This window comes from Juglans microcarpa x Juglans regia, chromosome 4D (genome assembly GCF_004785595.1).
Source record: "Juglans microcarpa x Juglans regia isolate MS1-56 chromosome 4D, Jm3101_v1.0, whole genome shotgun sequence".
Classification (NCBI taxonomy): Eukaryota; Viridiplantae; Streptophyta; class Magnoliopsida; order Fagales; family Juglandaceae; genus Juglans; species Juglans microcarpa x Juglans regia.
Window position 1 is genome coordinate 5,577,693 of NC_054600.1, and position 9,290 is coordinate 5,586,982.

Sequence of the window (9,290 nt, forward strand, 5' to 3'; positions counted from 1 at the left end):
ATCCCGATGTCACGATTCTCGCGTCCCTATACGTGGGAGTCGGGGCGCCACAGCTACCTAAGGAACTTAAGAACCATTGAGAAACAAAACAGAATAGCAGATTTTTCAATTTCCTCCTTGGAAAACAAAACACAAATCTGTCTATCAATGGTTTTGGTTGGACGAAGCGGGACATCAATCTCACGTAGCGGTTGTGGTGTTTGTGCCCCCAAATCTACCAACCAGCAGTCGCCGAGGGCCCAGGAGGAGGCCCGCAGGCTGTTATACGGCACACGGTCAAGTGAACCCTAGCAGAGCACGAATTGAGAGTTTACGATTGAGATTCAATGACTAGAAAACCTAGTAATTGGAGTTGTGATGTAAAAGCATTTCTCCTTTGATATTCTGTCTTAAAATCTTACCATTCAAGAAAAGACCACATTTTCTCAACATGTGTAGTAAACTTGTATTTGTTTCATCACGTGTTTGCTGATAGTATGCCATATCATAATGAACTATATGGACTAAATGAAGAGGAGGAGCCATTAGAACGAGGTAGCATTTCATTACTATCTCCCATCACAGATTCACTTCACAAGGTAACATTTCTTCTTTTCTTTTTCTTCCACTTGAAAATTATTTTCTACTTTCTTTACTCTTCTTTTGTTCACTGTGAATTTGCTTAATTTTTTTTTTCTGAACTTTTGCTGTGAGATGTCAGATTTGGATTGCGTAGGATAGCTCATTTGCTTTTTCATTTGCCACCACTGTTTTATAATTGAGTAGATACTTGTTAGCTTTTTGTATGCTAGACTTTATTATTTTTATTTGTATGCTCAATAAGGTAGACTTCATTCGTTCAAACATGAGAAGAAAATAGTTCCTTCCCCTGCTAGACATTGCTTGAGCACTCTTCTCTTCGAAAAATAAAAACTACTTCCTTCCTCTATTAAGCCTCTGCATGTGGTAATCAGTACTTCACCAGAACTTCCTTTATTTGCTTCTCTGTAAATAAAGTATGAAATAAAATGATTATTGTTGTTCATTTGCTTTGTATCATTGTCATTTTCTTCTCTTTTCTTTCTTCTCAGTAAATATAAAAGTTTATGATGTAGCTGTATTTTTTGTTGACATTGTTATATCGGTTCTGTTTGCTAGATAAAATTAGTATAATACATTTGTGAACTTATTTGTGATCAACTAGACAAGATATATCTGATGTGCTTGCATTAGGTTTCCCTAATTTGATGTGCTTGCATTCTTCACTTGCATTTGTTGCTCTAAGTAAACCACCAAAATAATAGTTGAGAAGTTTTTTTATCTCTCTGCCTTTGCTTGCTTTGAGTAAACCATCAAACGATGTGCTTGAATTATGATTCTTTGCTTTGCTCATCTTTGGCAATTTATTTTGCAGGATTTTCTTGGACTAGTTGAGAAGTCTCTCTCTCTCTCTCTCTCTCTATCTAGCAGATATGACATCCAGTTAACTGCTGGTGATGCTATCATGGTGAGCGTTGCTTTTCATCCCAAGTTTGTTCTCTCTTTGTACATCACTGATAGTCCAAGCAAATTTGTTGAACTATTTTCCAAGAAAACTCTATTTTTGGTTAACGTGGTTGTTACTTGTTTGTTATGAGTTGATACCTAAAGTCATATATACTTCAGTTTTCAGGTATATCTTTAATGTTTTCTTGCGTCACATATATTCCAATTATTGTACTATTTGTTGTCTTTCCATTTTAATCTCCTCTACTTACTATATTTATAACATATTGTTCACATTCTGTGTGTTTTAGGCTATGACAGCCATACAGTTTCACTAGGTTTTTTTTTTTTTTTTTATTTTCTAAAACAACTATTTTCGGCGAATTGTAGTCCCTGAAAATGAGCAGTTTCGTCTAATTTGCATTGCAGGTATAAGTTCTTTGCAACGACATATGAAATTATGTGTACCATTTTTTTGGCACTTATATATCTATTTGTGGTAGTACATCAAAGCCGCAAATAGTCATGTTTTTGCGACATTTTTTTAAATCGTTGGTAAAAAGTTTTTGTAAAGCAACTTTCGCATCCAATATGCGTCGAAGCATAAACGTTTGGGAAAGACTAATTCCAACGATTCTTGCCATTTTTATCAACAAAATATGGCACTAAAAAATGTTATTTTTCTTGTAGTGAATTTGGAAAAAATTAGAAGTGATCCACAATTGAAGTAAAGTACCACATAATTTATAAAAAATAATGAAAATAAGATAATAGTATAGTATGTAGTGCATTACTCATTTTGCAAACCCTTGCTCGAGCTAGGCTCACCAAGGTAGTATCTATGCTCTAGGTTTGTAAGAAAATAAACAAACTTGATTTTCTGGCATGCAAACTGATCTAGTATTATGGTGACCTAATTTCGGAATATAAAGATATGAAATATACTCTAGCATTGTTAACCAAGGTCAGCTAAATCCTAGCTTGTGAGGGATTAATCAATTTAAACCGATTTGTTAATTTAAAGCATGGGTGAAAATTAATTAAGTCATCTCTACTACTTACGGACACAACCCTCTATTTTTTTTTTTCGGTTTAATTTGTTGGGAGAGGGTGCATGGCAGCGAAGGTCATATTGTAGTGTGAAAGTTGAAGTAGCATCTAGCTAGCAAGGGCTACAAGTTAAAAATCAAACATTCATTAGCTATGCAACCACCAATTTCATGGCCTGACAAATCAAGACTTGTTAGCTCCTTGAAAGGCTGAAACAGGGACACATTTAGCAACCAAGTTGTACCGATAAAACTGGCTGCATAATGGTGACGTTGCTTTATATCGTGGAGAGGGAGTACTTCAATGAGATGACCTGTGGCGGAGTTGCATGACACTCGCTGCCAACCACAATAGTAACTACTCATCTTATCTATGTCCTCAATCCAAGAGGGAAGACGGTGGCCAATGTCATAATCGGATTTCAGAAACATCTTTGGTAGTGGCTTCACTGGATGGGGCTAAGGTAGTGGGGAAGAAACTGTTGCGCGTGAAGTGTACACGATCTTTATCTATATATACATGCTATTGGAAACCCTAACTGAAAAAAATGGAGAAATCAACGTGCATGTAGTTATGCACGGGTCTAAGGCAGTGCTGTTGGGCTTAGCTCGCGGGCTTTGGCTTTGGGTCCATTTCAAAATATTTGGACCAACGTCTTGGGTAGTGTATGAACTTAACAAATGGGTTAGGCCGGTTTAAGCGGTCTAAATAATCACTTCGGCTTATTCGAATTTTCATGGATCAAAGTATTTAATAAATTCCAATGGGCATCATCCTAAATCCAAAATAAGTCCAATGCCTGGTAAGTATTTTTGGGCCTTTAAAATAATAGTTGAGCCATCACCAATTAAGTAGAGCCCATTTGATCTTTAAATATTAAAGTCTCGTTTGGTTACACAGATGAAATGAGATGAGATTAAATAAAATGTGAAAGTTGAATAAAATAATGTTATAATATTATTTTTTAATAATATTTTTTTTTAAGATTTAAAAGAGTTGAATTGTTTATTATATTTTATATGGAAAATTAAAAAAGTTATAATGATTATATGAAATGAGATGAAATGCAATGATTTGGTTTGTGTAACCAAATCAGGCCTAAATGGGCTTTCGTCTGATTATTGAGCCCAATAAAACTCTTGTAATCTACCATAATAATTTATGGGCCCGAGGTCTTTCCAAAATTATCCGACTAATATAATTTGGGCTTCTAGAAATATTGGCCCATTGATATTCTTCAAAATCGTCAACTACACCCTGGCGATTTAAAAATAAAATTTCTAGCCTCTCAACCTTACTAAATTTCAATAAATAATAACTTGCAAACTTATCCAATATGACCCATTATGCCCTCCAATAATTTATCCAGCTTTCATCCCTAATAAATTTTGGGTCAGGTTATTACAGTCAATACTGACTATTATGCTAAATGAATGATGATTATTATGTACTTAATAAAATTCAATAGTTGTATAAGTGTATGAAATAACAAAGACACAAAAAGAACTTTATCTATGTGAATATAAGAGGTGGGGACAACTTCTAGCAAAAGTTTAAGGTTTACATTATTTCATGAATGCCAGGATGGACTACATGGATTAGTGCAAACTAATTGGTAAGATATCTCGCTAAAATTGGTAGGAATCCTATGTGTGGTATTTTTGTTTTTAACGTATAAAGTCTTGTTTAAGCCTAGGCTACTATTGACTTTGTTAGGAATTTGAGATACTTACACTAATTGAAAGATCAAATCAACATATACATTCCTGTATGCATTAGGATATCAATATTTGACTAAAAATTTATTATACCAACCTAAGTGAGGGATTGTAATATTTATTGTAGTTTCTTATAATTTATTGAATTTGCGTTATACATTTTCGTGGAGATATTACCACAAGTAGGTGCATGGCTTAGTGGTAGAGGTATGTTAATGCACTTTGCTTATTTTATGAAATAAATAATGTGTTGGACTTGGACATGAGCTGGCCGAGTCTTGCACGTGTCACAAATAGTCGTAACACTTGGGCTATTGCACATGGCAGAATATGCACTTTGAATGCGTGCAATGCTTCAAAAGATTAATTCAACCGAATAGGCACTTGGGGAGACTTAAAACATGGGCTAGGCATGCCTCTTAGTCTTTTAAGTGAAACATTATTTCCTTTAAACTAATAATTGTCAATTAAAAAGTTAAAAATTGTGATTTTTTACCATGTGTCATTTCGTTTTCTATTAAAAGAGGATGAAACCTGCGAATTTTGTAACTCCGTTCTCTCATTTTTCAATCACTTGCACAATTTTATACAGAAATTCTGAAAAAAAAAACTTAAAAATGCTATCTCCAGTTGATGACTTTGTTATATTCTGAAGGTGAATTGCTTGTAACCTGATAGCAAAATATTCTGAATAGAGGGCAATTAATACCTTAAAAGATCATAATGTTCTACACGCCTCAAAGTCGTATTTATTTTTCTAATTATCGTATCCACTCAATTTTCTTCAACAAACATTGCGATCCTATAGATAATGGCGATGCATCACATTCTGTCATGATTACAGGAGAGGAGAAAATAGTTTGGTCAAGAAGCGGGGCTTGCACAACAGCTTCCTTCAAACTATGCAGCCTTGGATTCTTCTTGGATTTTCACTCCAATGGAAGTTTTGTAGTACTAGCCTGCGACAAAATTCTAATTATTTCCACATTGATTTGGATAGATTCCACCACGTACGCCAAAAGACTTCTAGAAAAAGTGGAAGACCTTATTTGGAGGATTGCTATCACTGGCTGAACTTTAAAGTGGAGGCTCTCTATTAGCACATTGACTTTGACTAATATTTACACCCACATCTTACTCCGTAGAAGCGTCCAAAATTCCTTACTATCCACACTTATTTAACTAAGCTTGGTATTCGGAAATTCAGGTTCATTTTCTGTCAAATAATTAGGTTATTCGGAAATTCAGGATCTTGATAATTCCAATATTTAATTAAGGTTATCACTTAATTTCTGTTGCCGCCAATTGTATGCCGGCGATCGAGGAATCTGAGTAAAAGTCTCAGTGTATGGAATTGGAATATGCGTAAAAGTCTATAGAGAAGTAGCACTGCTAGTATTTTCAATAAGAAATTTTCCCACACTTTCATTGATTCTTCATAGGAATTATATACTAAGTCTATAGTTCTATTTTAAGCATTATACAGACAATATGATACTAAATATACAGCAATTACAGACAATCAGGAATTACATAAATTATGGATATGATTCTCGGCTAGGAATCCTCCTCTGTTATTTGTGCAATCATCCTTAATAAAGTCTCTGTTTCTTAATTAAGACATAATATTTATCCAGCGGCTAAAACTCGGCATCCTGAAGACATAATTTTATGGAAAAATCTTATTGCAAGCAAGTTTGTGCACTAATTCGTGCACCAATATTGAAATATAATACATATGTTTAACGAAACGATATGAATTAAAGATGAAAATAATTTTTATGATATAGGAGATTTTCTTCTTCTCTTAAAAAATTTTTTTTTCATTTTTTTTTAAATAAAAAAAATTATTGGTACGCGATATGGTATACGAACTCGCTTGTATCTAGTAAAGCCATAATTTTATAAACTGAAACTTCAGGTTCTATTTCGACGCCAAGTTATCCAACTGCTCTCTCTCTCTCTCTCTCTCTCTCTCTCTCTCTCTACTTTCCAAGCCGTAGATTACTACTTTCTTAGGACAAAAAGCCATGTTTCGTCTCTTCATCTTCCTTCTACTTCTTCCCACCGCTCACACAGTTTATTTCCAAATAACTCGTTTTGAACCCAATGCTGACGACATACTATACTTGGGAGATGCAGAACCTTCTGTTGGAGTCATTGAGTTGATCAAAAGATATGATTATCTATGCCGAGTCGGTCGAGCCATCTATTCTGAGAGGGTGCCTCTCTGGGATTCTGATACAGGAAAACTCACAAACTTTAGCACACATTTCTCCTTCGTTATCGACACCCTAGGTCCTGATAAATATGGCCATGGTTTAGCCTTCTTTTTGGCTCCTGTCGGGTTCGAAGTCCCTCTAAACTCAGCTGGTGGATTTTTAGGCCTATTCAACACAACAACCAGCGATTCATCTCAGAACCAAATTGTTCTTGTCGAATTCGACTCGTACGCGAACCAAGAATGGGATCCTCCATTTGAGCATGTGGGTATTAATAACAACTCAATTGCTTCCACAAAATACACTTCTTGGAATGCCAGCTCACACAGTGGAGATACCGCTGATGTATGGGTCACTTACGATGCTTCTACGAAGAACTTGAGCGTCTCTTGGAAATATCAAACAACCTCTAATGCTCAAGAGAATACGAGCCTTTCTTTTGAAATTGATCTCATGCAGGTTCTTCCAGAGTGGGTCATAGTTGGATTTTCAGCTGGTACAGGTAAATTTACAGAGCGCAATAAAATTCTGTCATGGGAATTTAGTTCAAGTTTGGAAAGAAACGAAAGAGGGGGGAAGAAGGAAAAGAAGAAGAGTTTAGTGGTTGGTCTAGCAGTTTCAGCTGGTGTTCTGATAGCTGTAGCAATTGTAACATGTGTAATATTGTGGGCTTGGAAGGTAAAGGAAAAGGAAGATGAAACAAATGAGACTGTGAACTTCACATCAATTAATGAAGACCTTGAGAGAGGAGCAGGACCGAGGAGATTTTCTCACCGATATCTTGATTTAGCCACCAACAATTTTTCAGATGACAAGAAATTGGGACAAGGAGGGTTTGGAGCCGTCTACAAGGGGTACTTAATTGATTTGGATATACCAGTTGCTGTGAAGAAAATCTCAAGGGGGTCTAAACAGGGAAGAAATCAATAAATAACTGAGGTGAAAATTATTAGCAGGATTAGACACAGGAATCTGGTTCAACTCATAGGATGGTGCCATGAAAAAGGTGAGTTCCTGCTTGTTTACGAGTTTATGCCAAATGGTAGCCTTGATATGCACTTGTTTGGCAAGAGGAGTCCTTTAACTTGGGCAGTGAGATACAAGATAGCTTCTGGGTTGGCATCTGCGCTGCTTTATCTCCACGAAGAATGGGAGAAATGTGTCGTTCACCGAGACATCAAATCGAGCAATGTCATGCTTGATTCTAGTTTTAATGTGAAGCTTGGAGACTTTGGATTGGCTCGGCTCATGGACCACGAGCTAGGTCCTCAGACAACTGGATTGGCTGGAACGTTAGGCTATATGGCTCCAGAATACATAGCCACTGGAAGGGCTAGTAAAGAGTCAGATGTATACAGTTATGGTGTGGTTACATTAGAAATTGCTACCGGACGGAAGTCAACTGACCCTCCAGAAAAGGATCCTGCAATGGGATTGGTAGAGTGGGTTTGGAATCTTTATGGAAGTGGAAGGCTTCATATGGCGATTGATGAGAGATTGCATATGGATTTCGAGGAGAAGGAGGTAGAGTGTTTAATGATTGTCGGAATGTGGTGTGCTCATCCTGATCGAAGTCTTAGGCCGTCAATAAGGCAAGCAATTCATGTTCTTAATTTTTGCAATGCCAAATATTCCTTTGAATATGCCTGTTCCTTTGTATCATGTACCCACACCATTAGTTAGCTCTGGTGAACCTTTTATAACTACTAGTCTAGACGACGGTCGTTGACCGTCTGAACTGTGAACCATGCGCATCTTGATTTGTCAAGCTATAGGCTTGTTGTCTTTGTGTCCCTTTTGTACCGCTTATTGTCTTAGGTATACATGGTTGTTATGAACCCAACTACGATTAGGCTTAGCTTGTTGGGCCTCCAACTTAGTTGTTATCTTTTACTTTAATTGAGTTGTTTAAGTTGTTTAGTGGCCCATGGGCTTAGTTAATGTTAGTTAGAATTGGCCATTGGCCTTAGTTGGTTATTGCAGAATTGATCCTCATCTTCTAATATATGTACAGGAAATGGGGTCCTTGTCGAGGATCTGGAAAATTATCTTTGAAGCAGTTGTTATTTGATTTGGGAGGAATTGGGAGCCTCGAACATCCCAAACTGTAGCTATCCTTTTTTCTAAATTTCGTTTCCTTTATTTCATCTGTTGTAATATTCAATATCAATCTGTGTTCTTCATCTACTTCTCAAGTGGGTTCATTACAATGGTACAATCTATGAAGAAAAAGCCAAATTGCGAGTCCCTTTTTTTTTTTTTTAATGCGAAAGCTTCATATTATTAGAGAAAACATTACAAAGTGTTTTTGTCCAGCCATATGGCCTGGGACACATCAACAAGAACAATATCCCACCACATCTTAATGTTTTCAACACTCCAAACATAACGGGCAAGCTTATGTGCTACTTCATTCTCTAGTCGATTAACATGTTGAACTTTGCAATCTTTGAAATGTTGCATAAGTCTCGTTGTTTCTTGAACTAAGACTCTTTGTGGGCAGTGTGAATTATTAACATTTTGGATCTCATTGACCATCATCAAACAATCACTTTCAAGAATCAGATTAGCAATCCCCATATTTGCACATAGTTGTAGCCTCAGAACATGGCTTGTAGTTCTATAGTTGCAGGATCTTGGGCCTCAGCTTCCAACTTGCTTGCAGCCATAATAATGTGTCCCTTTTGGTGTCTCAAAGAATGATACACACCCCTGCCTTATGATGATCAAAAAATATTGTACCATCTACATTTAGATTTAGGAATTCTGGAGGAGGAGGTTGCCATCTATAGCTTGGCTTTGGCTGTGAGCTCGGGGCCTGCCTCATTCAATTATG

At 36.4% G+C, this 9,290-nt stretch overlaps 1 pseudogene; it reads left to right on the top strand.

Annotated features, from left to right (window-relative positions):
• The first annotated feature begins 6,135 nt into the window (after positions 1-6,135).
• Positions 6,136-8,183, top strand: LOC121259091 (annotated as a pseudogene).
• Positions 8,184-9,290: the final 1,107 nt, after the last annotated feature.